The sequence below is a fragment of the Panthera onca genome, chromosome D2 (genome assembly GCF_046562875.1).
Source record: "Panthera onca isolate mPanOnc1 chromosome D2, mPanOnc1 haplotype 2, whole genome shotgun sequence".
NCBI classification, from domain to species: domain Eukaryota; kingdom Metazoa; phylum Chordata; class Mammalia; order Carnivora; family Felidae; genus Panthera; species Panthera onca.
Window position 1 is genome coordinate 17563937 of NC_138349.1, and position 17525 is coordinate 17581461.

At 46.8% G+C, this 17525-nt stretch overlaps 1 pseudogene; it reads left to right on the forward strand.

The window, feature by feature from the left end:
• Positions 1-15709: 15709 nt before the first annotated feature.
• LOC132685678 (small nucleolar RNA SNORA62/SNORA6 family) lies at positions 15710-15849 on the forward strand (annotated as a pseudogene).
• Positions 15850-17525: the final 1676 nt, after the last annotated feature.

Here is a 17525-nt window from a genome sequence, read left to right on the forward strand (position 1 = left end):
CTAGTAGAGAGAAGATGAGGAGAACAGATATATCAATAAATAATCAGAATTCAGAGACATGCAGATATACAAGTGGAACCACAGGTATATAGAAGAGGATATAGAAACAACAGAAAGAAGTTTTTAAAAGGCTTCCCTAAGAGAATTTTATGTCAAGGGATACGACATTATTCTGATTCCATGTTGTTTGAAGCTGATTTGTGGAGAAATTGAGGGGGACTAGGCACAAAATGCTGCTGTGTGGAATACTCGTGTAAGGCCCCTGGTCATTTTGTCAGGTTAGGAGACAAGATTTTATGATGTTACTCCAAATATTTTTATATAGGCCCTTTAATAAATTCTGCCAAGTACTGAACCCAAGGAAAGATTTGCCTTTCCACGATGAATTGGTATCAGATAATGAGAGTGAGGCAATTCAACAGATTTCCCTTATTGTCTTAGCTGCCAGGAAGCTCAGAGATAAATGCCATACCTATTAGCAGGGATTATCTCATCCTTAGTCTCTGGTGGAAGATATCCCTCGTGATAAAGACTGCTGGCCTCTAAATTCTTAGCATGGCCCAGTCCACTGGTTTTGTTTATGCCCTGCATAGTGATAAGGCTATATTACTTTTTTTTAGAAAAAAAAACAAAACAAAACACTTTTGAGAAATTTAATGACTGAACTATTAGTTCCATAAAGTCGAGGACTATATCTGTCTCATGTATCACGGTAATACCATTACGAGAGAACATTTGGCAAAAGATCAGTGCTCAACGGATATTTATTGGGAGGCTAAGTGATGAATCAGTAAATGAGAGAACCATATATCTAAATGTATATGCACCTAATGTGTCTCCTTGCCACCAGTCACCTCCTGCTCCTACCACCCAGTGATACCAGATATACCTCTCACGTTATATCTCCCTCCTCCTTTGCCAACATGTGCACACTCCTGAGTTTCCCATGGTTCCCCTTTGCCTTTGTAGTTGAAGTTGTGAACGTCTATTATTTGTGGACCCACTCAGCATCCCTTTCCTTTGGGTACTGATCCCCCTTAACCAAGCATTTTCTGGCAGGGCTCTCGGGCTTACAGTTCTATTCCCACCCCCGCACCCCCACACCCCCCCCCACCCTGTGATGGAGTGGTCCAGAACTCACACTGGTCCCTTGGTGGGCTTATAATCCAAACATGGCCCACCAAAGTCCTTTGGGAAAATTTATATGGACACTGGGAGACAGAGGGTGTCCCTCAAGGTAGGACAAGTAAGAACCATGTAAGCCTGGTTCCTGAGGGCCATTCTCTCCAAAAGAAAGAATATTCCAGGGAATAAAGCCAACAAGAGAATGTAGGGCAAGAGATGGGGAGCAGAGAGAGAGAGAGAGAGAGAGAGCCCTTGAGCAGCTGGCTGGATCTAGCTATGTCTTAATCCGTCTCAGTTTTGTCAGCTGATCTATTCCTGTTCTTGTTTAAACTACTTGAATTGGGCATCTTATCCTTGCACCTTTAATAGTCCTACCTGAGGATATTATGTATAAATTCCTAACTCTTCTTTCTAATCTCTTAAAAATCTCTTAAAAATAAATCTATAAAATCTCTTATGGATACCCAGGGTATGGATAGGGATTGTACTGAGTGTGCAGATTGCTTTGGTTAGATTTTTACCTCTTTAATTGGGTTTATTCCTAGGTATCTTAATGTTTTGGGTGCAATTATAAATGGGGATTGATTCCTTGATTTTTTTTCTGCTGCTTTGTTATTGGTGTATAGAAATGCAATAGATTTCTGCACATTGATTTTATATCTTGCAATTTGCTGAAGTCATGTACTAGTTCTAGTAATTTTTTGATGGAGTCTTTTGGGTTTTCTACATAGAATATCATATCATCTGCAAATAAAGTTTGACTTCTTTCTTGCCAATTTGTATACCCTTTATTTCTTTTTGTCGTCTGATTGCTGAGGCTAAGACTTCCAGCCCAGTGTTTATAGCAGTATTATCAACAATAGCCAAACGATGGAGGGAGCCCAAATGTCCATCAACTGATGAATGGATAAAGATGTGGTATATATATATACAATGGAATGTTACTCAGTCATCGAAAGGAATGATATCTTGCCACTTACAAAGACGTGGATAGAGCTTGAATATATTACACTAGGCAAAATAAGTCAATTAGAGAAAGACAAATACCATATGATTTCACTTATATATGGAATTTAAGAAACCAAACAAATGACATATGGGAAGAGGTGGAAAAAGAAAAGAGAGGGAAATAAATCACAAGAGACTCTTGACGATAGAGAACAATCTGAAGGTTGATGGAGGGAGGTGGGTGGGAGATGGGCTAGATGGGTGACGGGTACTAAGGAGGGCACTTGTGATGAGCACTGGGTGTTGTATGTAGGTGATGAATCACTAAATTCTACTCCTGAAACCAATATTATACTATATGTTAACTAAAATTTAAATTAAAAAATTTTTCATTAAAAAAAAAAAAAAGAAATTTGCAAGGTATTGTCATGAATAGGACCACAGGGTTAATCCTTGTGGTCTTGCTTCTCAAGTCATCTGGGTGAAGAATCTTTTTATAATTTGTAATTCCATCTAGTCCATCAATTTTTTTAGTTCCATCTGTCCAACAAAGGCATTATATACAGAATGTTGAAATGTCTCCTACTCCTCAATAAGAAAAAGATTGAAAACCCAACAAAAAACAGATAGAAAACCTGATAGAAACCCAGTAGAAAAGTGGGCAAAACACTTGAACAGCCGCTTTTAAAAACCAGGATAAACAAGAGGCCAATAAACATAAGCAAAGGAACTCAACTTCAGTAGTCATCAAGGAAATGCCAAAAAACAATCACAATAAAATATACAGTCCTGTTTGAATACACTAATGGCAAAGAGCAATTGAGTTTAATCACAGACCAACATGGCGCCCTATCCCATGGCACATATCCATAGTTCATAACCACATGCAACTTTCCACTCAGGTCAACGATACCTGAATTGGTCAGTTCCTGTTCACCAAGACAAATCTTCTGATCACACACTCAGAATGAAAGCCACCTCATTGTCAGAGTGCCATAGATGTGTCTAAATATTGACTCTCAAATTCTGTATTGCAGAACAGTACAAGGTCTTGGTAAACAGTGGTCCGCAGACCACACTTTGAGTAGTGCTGACCTATAACTAACGCTGCCGGGATTCAGGCGGCCAGAGCTGGAAAAAGCTGGTAAGCAGACTCCTTTGCAGAATGAAGCCTCAGCCACGTTTAATTTAGCAAGATGGACTGCACATTAACCAAGACGTTCCCTAAACGGATAAAGAGAAGAACTTTATTCCAGTATTGCTGAGAAAACTAAATGGTGATGGCTGTGAATGTGAGCAAATGTAGGAGAAGGCTGCAGCGTATACCTGAGGATGACTTTGTACACTCATGGAAATAGGAGGTGATGTCCGGAAATAATAGCTCCGGGGGAAGTTGGCTGGAAAGAGGTCAGCTCCCGTACTGATATCTCTTCCCGCTACTCCAGATCTCTGAAAACAGCATAACTGGTCCCTAGAGAAGGGGTTTTTACACTGGGAAGATGTGTCTCCTCTCCCCAATGGTTGGGCAAATAATAATTTCCGTGCTCAGGTCACAAAGGTGTTTCTACAAAACTCAAGGGGTGCGGTCTCTGGGGGTGTTTGTCTTTTTAATTTCCAACTGCCTCCTCTGATCATCCTCCTCCCACTTCTTTCTTAGCCTAGTGATTCTCAAGCCTGGCTTCACAACAGAATCACCTAGAAAGCATCAATAAACACTAATGCCTGGACCCCATTCCCTGAGATTCTAGTTTATTTATCGACAGTGAGGCCCAGATATTCATAATTTTTTAAATTTGTTTAACGTTTTATTTATTTTTGAGAGAGAGAGAGAGCAGAGACAGAGTTGGGGAGGGGCAGAGAGAGGAGACGTGGAATCTGAAGCAGGCTCCAGGCTCCAAGCTGTCAGCACAGAGCCTGACATGGGGCTTGAACCCATGAACTGTGAGATCAGGACCTGAGCCGAAATTGGATGCTTAACTGACTGAGCCACCCGTGCATGCATCCCTTAATAATTTTTTTTAATCTCCCAGGAGAATACAATAAGTAGAATTGAGACCTCTGTCTTAGCCAAAAGAACTCACTTGTCCTTCTATGTGTAGTTGAGTGTAATCAACCCATCTGTCACCAGCATTTTCTGAACTCCTAATGTGTTCAGGGGCTGCAGGAGATGTGACAAAAACCTACTACGAGGTATTTACCCTGGATTCTCCAGAGTCATGTTCATGAAGTGCCGTCTCTGGACCTACGGCATCTCCATCAGCTGGGAGCTTGTTAGCAATGCAGATTCTCAGGCTTCGCCCCAGATGGACGGAATCTGAAATCTGGGGAATCAGGGCCAAGAATTTGGGTTTTAATTTCCTAGAGGAAATTGTGTTTCCTCTAGGAGCAGAAAAATTCATAGAGATAGAATGTAGAATGATGGTTGCCAGGAGCAAGGGAAGGAAGAAATGGGGAGTTATTGTTTAAGGGGTATTGAGTTTCAGCTTTGCAAGATGGAAAATGTTCTGTGGGTCGACGGTAACAATAACACACAACAATGTGAATGTACTTAACGCCACAGACCTGCACACTTGAATATGTTTAAAATTGTATGTTATGTATATTTTGCCCCAGTTTAAAATATGTATGTTTGTGGGGCGCCTGGGTGGCTCAGTCGGTTAAGCATCCGACTTCGGCTCAGGTCATGATCTCATGGCTCCCGAGTTTGAGCCCCGCGTCGGGCTCCGTGCTGACGGCTCAGAGTCTGGAACCTGCTTGGGATTCTGTGTCTCCCTCTTTCTCTCTCTGCCCCTCCCCCACTCACACTCTGTCTCTCTTTCCCTCTGTCTCTCTCAAAAATAAATAAAAACATTAAAAAAATTTTTTTTCAATATGTATGTTTGTATATGAATAAATATATACATATTATAAGCTATATATAATAAGTGTATTTTATTTATTTACTTATTTATCTATCTATTTATTTGTTTAAAGCCCATTAGGTGCTTCTGCTGCACACTAAAATTTGGAGAAAATTCCTCCAGACCCTGAGGGCCGACCATTCATTCGTTCATCACCCTTCGTGACCTCTGTGCGCCTAAAACTGTGCTCGGCACCAGAGGAACATCATCCCTGCTCCCTTGGGGTTCAGATTTCAATGAGGAGACAGACATTAAGCAAATAATTGCACAACTCATTATTTAATCACAATTGAGATTATACCTTGAACACGGCATGAGGAAGACAATGCTGTGAGACCACATAACCTGACTTGGCGGAGGGCATTAAAAATATTTCCTAAGAGCCAGAGGGAAGGAGAGTGGGGGGATGGGTGAGATAGATAAAGTGGATTAAGAGTACACTTACCTGGGGGCACTTGGGTGGCTCAGTTAATTATGCATCCAGCTCTTGATTTCAGCTGAGGTCATGATCTCCCTGTTGTGAGAGCAAGCCCCACATAGGGCTCTGGGCTGGGCACGGAGCCTGCTTAAGATTCTAGTTCTCCTGCTTCCTCTGCCCCTCCCCTGCTTGCACTCCCTCTCTCTCTCCCTCTCTCTCTCTCTCTCTCTCAAAAAAAAAAGTACACTTACCTTTCTTTTAATGTTTATTTATTTTTGAGAGAGAGAGAGAGAGAGAGAGACAGAGCATGAGCAGGGGAGGGGCAGAGAGAGAGGGAGACACAGAATCAGAAGCGGCTCCGGGCTCTGAGCTGTCAGCACAGAGCCCGACGTGGGGCTCGAACTCACAAACCTCGAGATCATGACCTGAGCCGAAGTCAGACACTTAACCGACGGAGCCACCCAAACGCCCCAAGAGTGCATTTACCTTGATGAGCACTGAGAAATGTATAGAATTGTTGGATTATTACATCGTACACCTGAAAAAAATATAACACTGTATGTTAACTATGCTTGAATATAAAAGCATATATTCCCCCCAAATCTAAAACCTGAAAGATGGTTAGGAGTAACCCAGGAGAAAAGCTGTGGATGTAGCATGATACGCACAGGGCACGGCTTGTGCAAATGTCCTAGGGCAGAACGAGCCTGGCGTGTGTGAGGAGCTGCGAGAGGACAGGGTGGGGGAGCAGGGAGAGAGCAGGGAGGAATGATACGGCTCAGGGGGCAGGGCAGGGTGTGCGGGACCCGGTGACCGTGTCGGGGATTGTGAAGTTTACCCCTTGCACAATGAGAGGTGAATGAAGATTTTGCAAGCAGGAGACATGGAAAGAGAGGTGCCTTGAGCTAACGCTTTGAACCTTTCCGAGGTGGGGGAGCTTCACAAGTTTGTAATTGGGTTCTGGCGACTTAAGCTACCAGTGCCAGGGTAAAAGGAATGAGTTAAATAGGCTGGTCATCCTCTATCCTCGAACCTTTTATATCCAGGTTGAGGAGACAGAGCTTGCACATGCTTCATAATGGCCTCAATACATTTGTAACATCTAATGGTTAGAATGGGCTATGGAACCTGTGGTTTAAAAAACAAAAAACAAAAATAAAATAAAATAAAATAAAATAAAATAAAATAAAATAAAATAAAATAAAATACAAACAAAAAAAAGCTCACTGGCTTAACATCAGTTTATTTCTTGCTAATGCTACGTGTCCAAAGGAAGTCAGTAGAGAACTCTGGTCCACACAGTCACTCGGGGGCCCAGGCAGAGGAGCTCCACCATCCATGTGTGTCTTTGGACACTGAAGCAGGAAAAGAGAGCGGTAGGGGTCAGATATTAGCTCTTAAATGCTTTGACCCAAAAGTGAAACACTTTTCATAATGAGAAATCACTTGGGCCCACAGTCCATTGGCCAGGCTTGGTCACCTGACCTGCTTAACTGCAAGGAAACATAGGGGAGAACGCTGTAGTTGGTGAGCAATAAAGGCTTCTATCATGCAATAAAACATGCTAACGTGTGAGGATTTTTACATAGGCACTGCTATGTTACAAACATCCCACTCGTGATCAACGCGGACGAGGGAGGAACTGAGCCTGACTTCCCCCTGGAAAGATAAGCTGTCCCAATGAGGTTCAAGTCTGAGTTCTCCGGGCAGCAGATGCCCCACGGAAGAGTGGTTGTGGAGATGTTCCCTCCGTTGTGAAGGTGCACGTTCCCTGGAGAGACCAGAGCTTCTGCTGGACCTCAACTGACCCCCAAATCACACCATGTTAACACCTGGGTGAATAAGACCTTCAGAATCATTTCACCCAACTATTTCATTGTGGCACAGACACCTGAAGCCCAAACAGGGGAAGTAACTTACCCAAAGTTGTACAACTAGTTCATGACCACACAGAATAAAGCCCTGTCTCACGGCTCCTAGTCTAGTCATTCCTATCCCCAGAAGACAAGACGTTTCTTTTTTTATTTAATTTTTTTTTAATGTTTATTTATTTTTGAGAGCAAGTCAGAGACAGAGAGTGAGCAGGGGAGGCTCAGCAGAGAGAGAGGGAGACACAGAATCTGAAGCAGCCTCCAGGCTCTGAGCTGTCAGCACAGAGCCCGACACGGGGCTCAAACTCACAAACCGTGAGATCACGACCCGAGCCAAAGTCTGATGCTTAACCGACTGAGTGACCCAGGTGCCCTGAAGATAAGACATTTCTAAACTTTAGGGGAAAAAAATAAGTTGGACCAAAACTCAAAAGTTCTATCCTAATACACAAAAAAGGAACATGATAAATATCAATATATGGAGACTAGAGAACATAAACTTAAGTGTCAGAAAGAAGTCTAAATATTCTTGATCTCAATAAATATGAACGGACAAAATTATTTTAGGGGGAGGCTAAGACTGTCAGATTTTTGAAATCCAGCTTGATGTTATTCAGAATTCAAAATGATAACAAAATGACACAGAATGTTAAAAGAATGATAAAAATACAGTAGGTGTGGTCATACTGATATGAGACAAAATAGGAAATCTAAGTTGAAAGCGTTAAGACGATCTGAGATCTGACTGGGAGGAAGCCTGGCTGTTTTCCTACCTAAAACAGTCATACGGTCATAAAAAACCAAAACATAGGTTAGCTAAGGAACACCAATATGGCAAATATGGCCAATATGGTGGAAATGTGGGTGAGGTATGTGTGTATGTGGGAGGTGGGGTGTGTGGGTAAATGTACACGTATGACTGTGTGATCAAAACGCTTCTGGGCTCTCCAAATCCATCCCACTTCCTTTTGTACACATCTGGCCATAGTACTACGTGGGGCCTTCACTATCTGTCCCCCTGGAGCTGACCATCTAAGCGGGCAACTTGGCCACAGAAGAACGCCCAACCCAACAAACTAAGGATCCTGCCAGCGAGGAAGCCGGTGCATGAGAACTCGGCATCTGAACCAGTCTTCTGGATGGGGAGATCCCCATAAATGGGGAGCAGTGCTTCCCCTCCATCAAGGGGGATAGCTCCCAGGACCAATATTTGCTCTCAATACCGCAGTCACTGCTGCAAAGCCCTCCCAGGAAACTCCGGAGCTGCAGGCTGCCCTTCGGAGCACAGCTGGCTCCCTAGACACCTGACTGGTCCCCCTGACCGCTGAGACTTTTTTCACAGACCCTGTCATGCTGCGTGTTTCCAAAGCAAATACCCGTAGGGCCCACACAGGCACCAACTGTCTCCCATTTTGAGGAGCCAGTCCTGCACACCAGTCTGTTAAGAACGTCACTGAAGGAAGAAAAGAAACAACCCCCTGAAAACTCCCGACTAGTCCTGGGCTTGCCTGTGGTTTTATTACAGAGCCCGGTGGCAGAGAGCTGCTGGCAAGAGAGCCTCGTTCTCTCGGCCACCCATCCTAGCCCCAAGCCAGAGCCTTAATGGGGGCCATGCTAGACACTGGGTGTTTACGGCTTGGGCCGCTAGCTGTTGCTGGTGCTTTATTTCTAGAAGCATCAAGGAGCCTCAGGGCTGGCTGCCCAGGGGCGGGAGGTTTGGGGGAGCAGGGAGGAGGGGCCGGAGGTGGAAGGTCATTCCCACAGTGGAACTCCGGGTCAGGTTAGAGCTGCTCCCACTGCTGGGAACTCAACTGTGTCTTTTGTTGCCTGTGACGGTCCCTCCTGCAGGCCACCGTGGGGACTGCGGAACGCCCCGCACATGGTTCTGGCAGGCTGGCCTCTGAGCTGGGCTCGCCATCATTAATCTGCCTGCCATCGAGCCCCCGTGAAAAGAGGAAATTGTTTCATGCTCACCCAGAGACCAGGGGAAAGGGCTCGGAGTGGGAAGAAGGACCAGGCCGGGGGGTGGTTGTGTGTCACTCCCTGAGCGGCCTCTTTGGGGAGCCGGCAGGCCCTTCCCCCGGAGGACCTCGGGGTTCCTGCAGCCCGGCTGGTAATTAGCAGGGTGATGAGGGCTGGCTGGGGTTGCTCCGGCTGAGGCTTTGGGCCTGAAACAATCAGGGCCTGTTTTCTGACAGAGATGACAAATGGAGGAAGTGAAGGGGGGCAGGGGGCTGTGAGCATAAAGGAAAACGTGGACAAGAGGAAATACCGAGTGCAAATTGTTGTAATGAATTGTCAAGGCAGGTTCCTGAAGGTGGGAGAAACCTGGGGTGTCGCAGAGCCCATGTTGGGACCTGCCCTTCAGTGTACTTGGAAGCGACCGGCATTGTGGCTGCGTCGGTGGGCAGATGGCTCCATATCTATAGAAGCTGTCCCCGTAGCAGGTGGAGGCCTGAGCCAGAGCTGGGTCCTCTCTGCATGCTCAGAAAGGCATGGGGTGTGCTCATCCTGGCTAATGTCCACGTCCCAAATATCAAGTTTAATAGGGAGGAGGAAGTTTTCTACTTCTAATACCATAGACATTCTTTTTTATTTTTAACGTTTTGTATTTTTGAGAGAGCGCGAGCGCACACACGAGCAGGGCAGGGGCAGAGGAAGAAGAGACCGAATCCGAAGCAGGCTCCAGACTCTGAGCTGTCAGCACAGAGCCTGACACGGGGGCTCGAACTCGTGAACCCAGAGATCATGACCTGAGCCGAAGTTGGATGCTTAACCGTCTGAGCCACCCAGGCGCCCCACCAAAGACATTGTTAATGCAAAGCAGCTCCCTTGTTCTGCTGGGTACTGGGATCATTTGGAGAAATTCTCTGGAGAGGAGTGTGGAGGCGGCGTGGGGGTGGGGGCTCAGCTCCTCCGTGTAACATAGGGAAAGAATTTGGAGCTCCCAGGAGCAAACCGGGAAGAGGGGAAGGGAGCAGAAATGGAAGGGAAGGAAGACAAGTGTGCCGGATGGATGGCGGGGACCCAGGCCCAGGCCTTCCTGTGGCCCCACTCCTTCCCTCTGTGAAGTCAGCCAAACCCTGGAGGCCTGATGTGAACGGATTCTGGGGAAACCATTGCAGGCAGATGTGGGGCAAAAAGCCCATGTGTGTGCACAAGCTGGAGGCAAAGGGGCCCGAGAGCTGACACCATCTACACGTTTTAGGGATTTGCAGGTGTGCGTCTACAAATTTTTAGGAAACCCCGCTGACCTATGGGTCACGTGAGGGTCACTGGACAGTGACAGCCCCCATTCCCTGGCCAGATATCTCTTCTCCGTGCCTGTCCAACCCCCCTGAACATCCAAGTGGTCTTTGTGTCCTTTCTCCCATTTTTTAAGTTACAATTTACACATGGTAAAAATCACCATTTTTAGAGCGCAGTTGCACAAGTTCTGATAAATGCTTACTGTTGTGTTGTCATTAGCATCATCAAGATACAGAACATTTCCACTATTCCAGAAAGTTCCCTTGGCTGCCTCTGAAAATCAAACCCTTCCCTCACTCCCAACCCCTGTTCTGTTTTGTGTCCCCACGGTTCTGCCTTTTCCGGAGTGTCGTAGAAATGAAATCATACGGTACCCAGCCTCCGAGTTGGGCCTCTTCCGCTCAGCATAATGTACTTGAGATTCAGCCAGGCTGTTGCGCAAATCGTCACCTGCCTCTTTTGATTGCTGAGTCGTAGTCCACTTGACGGGTGTATCGTAGCTCGTGGGTGTATTCCCTAGATGAGGAATGCTTGGGTTCCTTTTTCACACGTCCTTTTGATCTCATCTTTTGTGAGACATTTTACTGGTGGGAATTATACAAAGAGGAAAAAAAACAGTAATCCTGCCAGACTTTAGTAATTCTTCTCCTTCTCAAGGGACCTCAGTTAGCTTTTGAGGTCGGTTTCCTCATTTAATATCTGCCTCCCAAACTTGATGTAAATGACTGATTTTATAACTTACAAAAAGGCTTGGGTTTTGTTTTGTTTTATAGCAACTTTACTGAGATGTAGTTCATAAACCACCCAATTCATCCAGTTAATGTTTTATTTATTTGTTTAGTTAGTTAGTTAGTTTTGAGACAGAGAGACAGAGCATGAGCAGGGGGAGGGGTAGAGAGAGAGGGAGACATGGAAACTGAAGCAGGCTCCAGGCTCTGAGCTGTCAGCACAGAGCCCGACGGGGGGCTCCAACCCACGAGCTGTGACATCATGACCTGAGCCGAAACCAAGAGTCGGACGCTTAACCCACTGAGCCACGCAGGTGCCCCTAGTTCACCCATTTAAAGTGAACAACTCAGGGCACCTGGGTGGCTCAGTGGGTTAAGCGTCTGACTCGCGGTTTCGGCTCAGGGCATGATCTCACGGTTCGTGGGTTCGAGCCCCGTGTCGGGCTTTGCGCTGACAGCGCGGAGCCTGCTTGGGATCCTCTCTCTCCCTGTCTCTGCCCCTCCCCTGCTCGCTCGCTCTCTCAAAATGAGTAAATAAACTTTAAAAAAAAAAAATAAATAAATACATAAAGTGAACAGCTCAATGGCTTTTAGAATATTGACAGAATTGTGTCAACGGGAGTCGACTGGAGAATACTTTCGTTACTGCAGTTCTTAAAAGTACGCATCCTTGGGGCGCCTGGGTGGCGCAGTCGGTTAAGTGTCCGACTTCGGCCAGGTCATGATCTCGCGGTCCGTGAGTTCGAGCCCCGCGTCAGGCTCTGGGCTGATGGCTCGGAGCCTGGAGCCTGTTTCCGATTCTGTGTCTCCCTCTCTCTCTGACCCTCCCCCGTTCATGCTCTGTCTCTCTCTGTCCCAAAAATAAATAAAAAACGTTGAAAAAAAAAATTTTAAAAAGTACGCATCCTTTAGCCGCCACCTCTAGCCCCGGTCTATGTTCAGCCCCTGTGGACTTGTCTCCTTGGGACGTTTCATAAAAACGCAATGCTACAGTATGTGGTCTTTTTGTGTCTGGCTTATTTCACTGAGCATAACGTTTGCAAGGTTCGTCCGTGCTGTAGCCTGTAACATTACTTCATTCCTTTTTATTACCGAATAATAGTCCATTGTGTGTTTGTGCTGCTAGTTGAGACGTTCATCGGTTGATGGACATTTGGGTTGTTTCCATTTGAGGGCTATTATGAAGAACGCTGCTATGAACACGAGCCTACAAGTTTTTGTGGGGGCATATGTTTTCAGTATGTATCTAAGAGGCAAACTGCTGGATTATAAGGTAACATAAGCCACTTGCAAAGCTGCCAAACTGCTTTCCAAAACAGCCCCGGCATTCTTTAGTCCAAGAGATACTTTGAAAGTGTCCAAGTAGAACACAAATAGTTATAATTTAATGCTATTCGTTGAAATGACACGAACAATATTTGGTCGTGGTAACAATTTAGACAACACTGAAGTGTCTCAAGCAACACTGCCCCCCCCCCCCCCAGACCTACTCACTCCCACAGAGAATCGCTGGAACCACTTGGTGTGACTCACTCTGCCTTTTGCTCAACACGTACACAAAACTTATGTCCTTTTGTCGAAATGGAAATGCATCCTTACTATACACGTGGCTCTAACTTCCTTTTTAAAAATTGTGGTAAGACATACATAACCTAACATATGTGTGCTTTCACCATTTTTAAGTGCACAGGTCAGTGGCATTAAGTACCTTCCCATAGTGGTGCAGCCATCACCACCGTCCATCCATAGAACTTTTTACATCTTGCAAAACAAACTCTGTACCCACTAAACAACATCTCCCCAACCACCACTCTACTGTCTGTGTCTAAAAATTTGACTGCTCTCTGTACCTCCTGGGAGTGGAATCACGCAGTATTTGCCTTTTTGTGACCGTCTTGTATCACTTAACATCACGTCTTCGAGATTTATCCATGTTGTAGCAGGTGTCCAAATTGCCTTCCTTTTTAAAGCTGAGCAATTACCCATACGTCCACCATGTTGTGATGACCCATTCATCTGTGGCTAGACACCTGGGCTGCAGCCACCGTTGAGCGATTGGGAACAGTACTGCTAGGAAGACGGTTGTGCAAATGTCTCCTCACGTCCCCGCTTTCAATTATTTTGAGTACATGACCTCTAATTCCCTTTTCTAGAAATTAGACTCTTCCTCGAATTATGTCACTTAAAAAAGTCTTCACTGTACTAACGTGGTCCTCCCGGTAAATCATCGTCATGCTTTAAATTGCTTAGTTTTCCTCCTTACTATGGGTGTCTTCTAATCTATTTTACCGTTCCCCCCTCATGAGAAATTGTGCACTGGGTGATGGGATTCTCACCACACTGCAGTCGGGTGGATATAATTATTAGCCCCATCTTCAAGATGAAGAAACTGAGGGTAGAGAGCATCAGTAATCTGCCTGAGGCTGTTCTGCTGATAAGGGCTGAAGTTAGAGATCAAAGTCTGTCCAATTCCCAAGCTTACCCTCAGCATCGTAACTAAATGTCATTCATGAAGGGTCTTACTGGTCAGCCGAGGAGTGGCCTGGAGGGACCAGGGGAGGGGACATGAATGTCTGTGGACATTTGCATTCCAGGAGCCATGAGACCGACTCCCTGACGAAAGTAGGTCTTCCTTTCAACAATGAGTGTCCTTTCTCAAAGGTCAGGTCTCATGGAGTCTCGGAAAACCAGAGTAGATCCCCCCCCACCCCTTCCTAATGAGGGCCATCGGGTCACACTCTTTTCTGCTTCCTTTCCTTTTCCTCTTTGACCTCTCACTTGCTCAGTCCCACCTTCACCCCTGACCCCCACCTCTTCCAGACTGTCCAGGTTCAGGTGACAGAAACCCGGCTCAGATTAGCTCACACAAACACCAAGAATTCTTTGGCTCCTTTCACTGGGAACATAAGGGTGCATCTGGCCTCAATCGTGATTGGATCCAGGGGCCCAAGTGAAGTCATCAGGCTCTTTCTCCGTGTCCCAGTTCCGCTTCTCTCTGGATAGTGACCCAGCTCTTTCCTGTGGTGGACAGACTTTCTCCAGGAGGTAGAAAGGCTAGCCACCAGAAACTCCAAAAGTACAGCCTCCAAGCCTAGCTATCCAACCAGAAGGAGGGCTGCTTCCTTCTCCCGGTATCCATATATTCGTCTCAGAGAAGGACTCCAATTGGCCCCGCCTGAGCTGTATGTTAATTCCATAACCAATCACATGGCCAGGAAGAGGCCGTATCAGGGCTGATACTGACTCCATGACATGGGAGGCAGTCTGCGGTACCAACGAGAGGGGAGCAGAAAGCACGTGTGCTGAGCAGCAAAACCACCATCACCCTTTGTCGGCCGTGGCCAAACGGCTCCTCCGACGGGCGATAAACTCTCCACGTGTGGCTACTGCTGTTCCTGTGTTACTGACACCGCTGCCAGTGGACCACACCGCCCCCAGCTGCCACGGCCAGAGTCGACCCTGACTTCTGGTTCAGAAAGAATGCAAACCTCACACCTGTGAAGGTGTGCAACCCATCCAGCCCCGTTTCCACCATGCTGGAGGAGACACCACGCTACCCAACCATTTTCATCACCCGCTGCTCCTTCCAACTCACTCCCCAGGCTTAGGTCATCTTTCAGCGAGCCTTGTGTCTTCCCTCACTCTAAGGTACGAGAGCATGAGGCACCCAGATGTACTGGCTGTTTACACTGCACGGAGCACGGGGCCGTGTGTGTGGCTCCCAGCTCATCCCTGGGTCCTTCCTCGCTGCAGTCCTAGGCTCTGATGATGGCTACAAGCCAAATGGTCACGGACAAGCCTGGTCATTACACTGCCTCTTCCCCTTGACTCACTGCAGACCCGACCGGATGAAATATTTGGTTTCTTCATCATTAAGGAGGCCTAATGCTTTCTCACCATTTGACTGACTGTTAAATGAAAGCCGGGTCCTCTGGTGTGTGGAGTGGAGGCGGGGGAGGCGGGGAGGCGGGGGGGGGGGGTGTTTATTTGGTTTCTTCCAGCGTGTCATCAGGGATTAATTCATCCCTGGCCTAACTCTATGGACAAGGTACAATACTTAGCACTTCCCTCCTCCTCTCCTTTGTCGCCCCTTCCCTTCCTTGGTGAAAAGGTTACTTCCTCTGATGTCCCCAAATCCTCTGCCTGTATGCGAACTTGAGCCAGTATTTCAGGCTGCCAGAGAGTAGGGCTCTGAGAAACAGGAACAGAATACGTTTCAAATGGGTGGAGGTTCCTGAGCCACCTGCCCGCGTTAAGCTGAGAAATAGGTCACGAAATATAAACCACATAAACAGAGCCACAACCCCTTCCATCTCGAATGAGTTACTCACAAGCGAAAGAAACGTTAGCCGACGAAGCAACTGGCATTGCTGTTCCCCTAGGTTGGCATTAGCAACACTCTATTGTTCTGGAAACACTTTCCCTCCTACCAACTCATTTCGTTTCCCATAACCATACGCCAAGGAAGTAACTGCACGTTGTTAAAGCCTGAGGTTGAGGCCAGTGAACTCACAAGCATAGGTCGCGTGCTACATGAGGGACATGTCTTTCAGTAACACCACAGGGGACTCTGGTCCAATGGGTGGAGTTTGATAGTTCTTGCTACGAGGCATAATAAAAAATATATATAAAATAAATAAAAATCTAAAAATCTAAAAAATAAAAAGGAAGTAGTAAAGGGATTGTTCTCATTTCCACTTGGCAAGTGGAGAACTAGCAGATTCATTTCTTGAGGTGGGCCTCTGCAGACAGCCTTTGCAATGAAATCCCTACTGTAGTTTCTGAGAACCCTAGAGTCGAGAAACGGAAGATGAGGTATACAGTTGGTATCAGAGAAGACTAGAACTGAGGGCTTGCCAGCTCATCTTTCTTTGATGAGCATGTATTCCTAGTGGGCCACACGAGATCCTCTGAAACAAGGCAAAATTCTTTAAAACTCCTAACCGCGAAGCCGGCAAGGCAGAGAGGATAGCCCCGTTTTACCGCTGAATAAGCTGAAACGAGAAAGGTCGCTCCGCGGCCGGCAGAAATCGCGCCAAGAGCTGGCCAAGATGGAACTAGAAACGATTTTGCCCAAACAGCATGTTCTTCTTCTTTGTAGCTAGAGCGTAGGGTTATTTTCCATTTGCGTGCTGGACAGGAATGTAACTCCCATGAGAAGGAATGAGAATTGCCCTCGACCTGTCCCGCTGTCTGTCTGGAAAGCTGAGAATATAAATACACAGATTATGGTTCATATGCGGGGCTTGAGCTGAGAAATTCACGAACTCTATTCTCTGCGCTCTGAGCTTTGCATTCTTAACTTCTTTCACATCGGCAGGGAAGTGGATGTGGTTCTCTCGGTGGATCCTCACAGTTATATAGCTCATTCTGACGGGCACCACGGGGATAAGAAAACAGGAAGAGAAGTTGCAAAAGGACCAGGATCCTTCAGAGCAGTGAAGGCAGGGCCATGTGTACATACGAAAGAATAACTGTAAGAGAAGTACAATAAACAGTCCCCACCCATCCATCTGATGGCCAACTCAGCAGCCCTCCATGACAGTTCTCAGCTGACCTCGGCTTGAGGGACCCAGCATGAAGCCCATCACCCTGTGGGCCTGCAGTCAACACCAGGTCCATCTGTTCCCAAGGTCCCGGCTCTGTGCCACCTCAGCACAAAAACGTGAGTGGTGTGGAAGGGGGTCTTGGGCAGGAAGAATGGAAGATATGTGGTCTTGACGGTGAAGCTCGGGTGGGCAGGGCCTTCCTGCTGCACACCTTTGGAAAAGACTTCTTTGTCCAACACGGTCCTGGGCCCTGCAGACACAACCTCTTCACGTGGCCTCGCCACGTCCCCGTTGTGCAGCTGGGGTGACATTAAACGTCCTCCAAAGGACTCGCAGGTGGGCAAGGAGAAGAACCGGGAATCCAGCCTAGGTCTGTGTGAACCAAAAGGCTACTGGTGAACTCGCTGGCTAAAGAGACCAGAGGGGCCCAGCGTTGCTAACAGAACAGCCAGAGGATGGTGGGGGCAGAGAGAAGACCCTGGAAAAGGCGGCCAGACAGCCCACGTGCAGACCTTAAAGTTGGGGGGGGGGCGGTCACTGCCGCAGGGGTAAGATGCTGCCTTCTGGCCATCTCCTGCCCCACTGAGAGACCACCATCCATCAGCCCACCGTGGTCCGGGATGTCCCAAAGGGCAGGGCTTGGGACATCGGCCCCAATTTCTAAATCATAAGGATGGCCACTGTGTGCCCTTATTCAAAATGCGCCTTGTATGAACACACTCGGCCAAGAGAGGGGG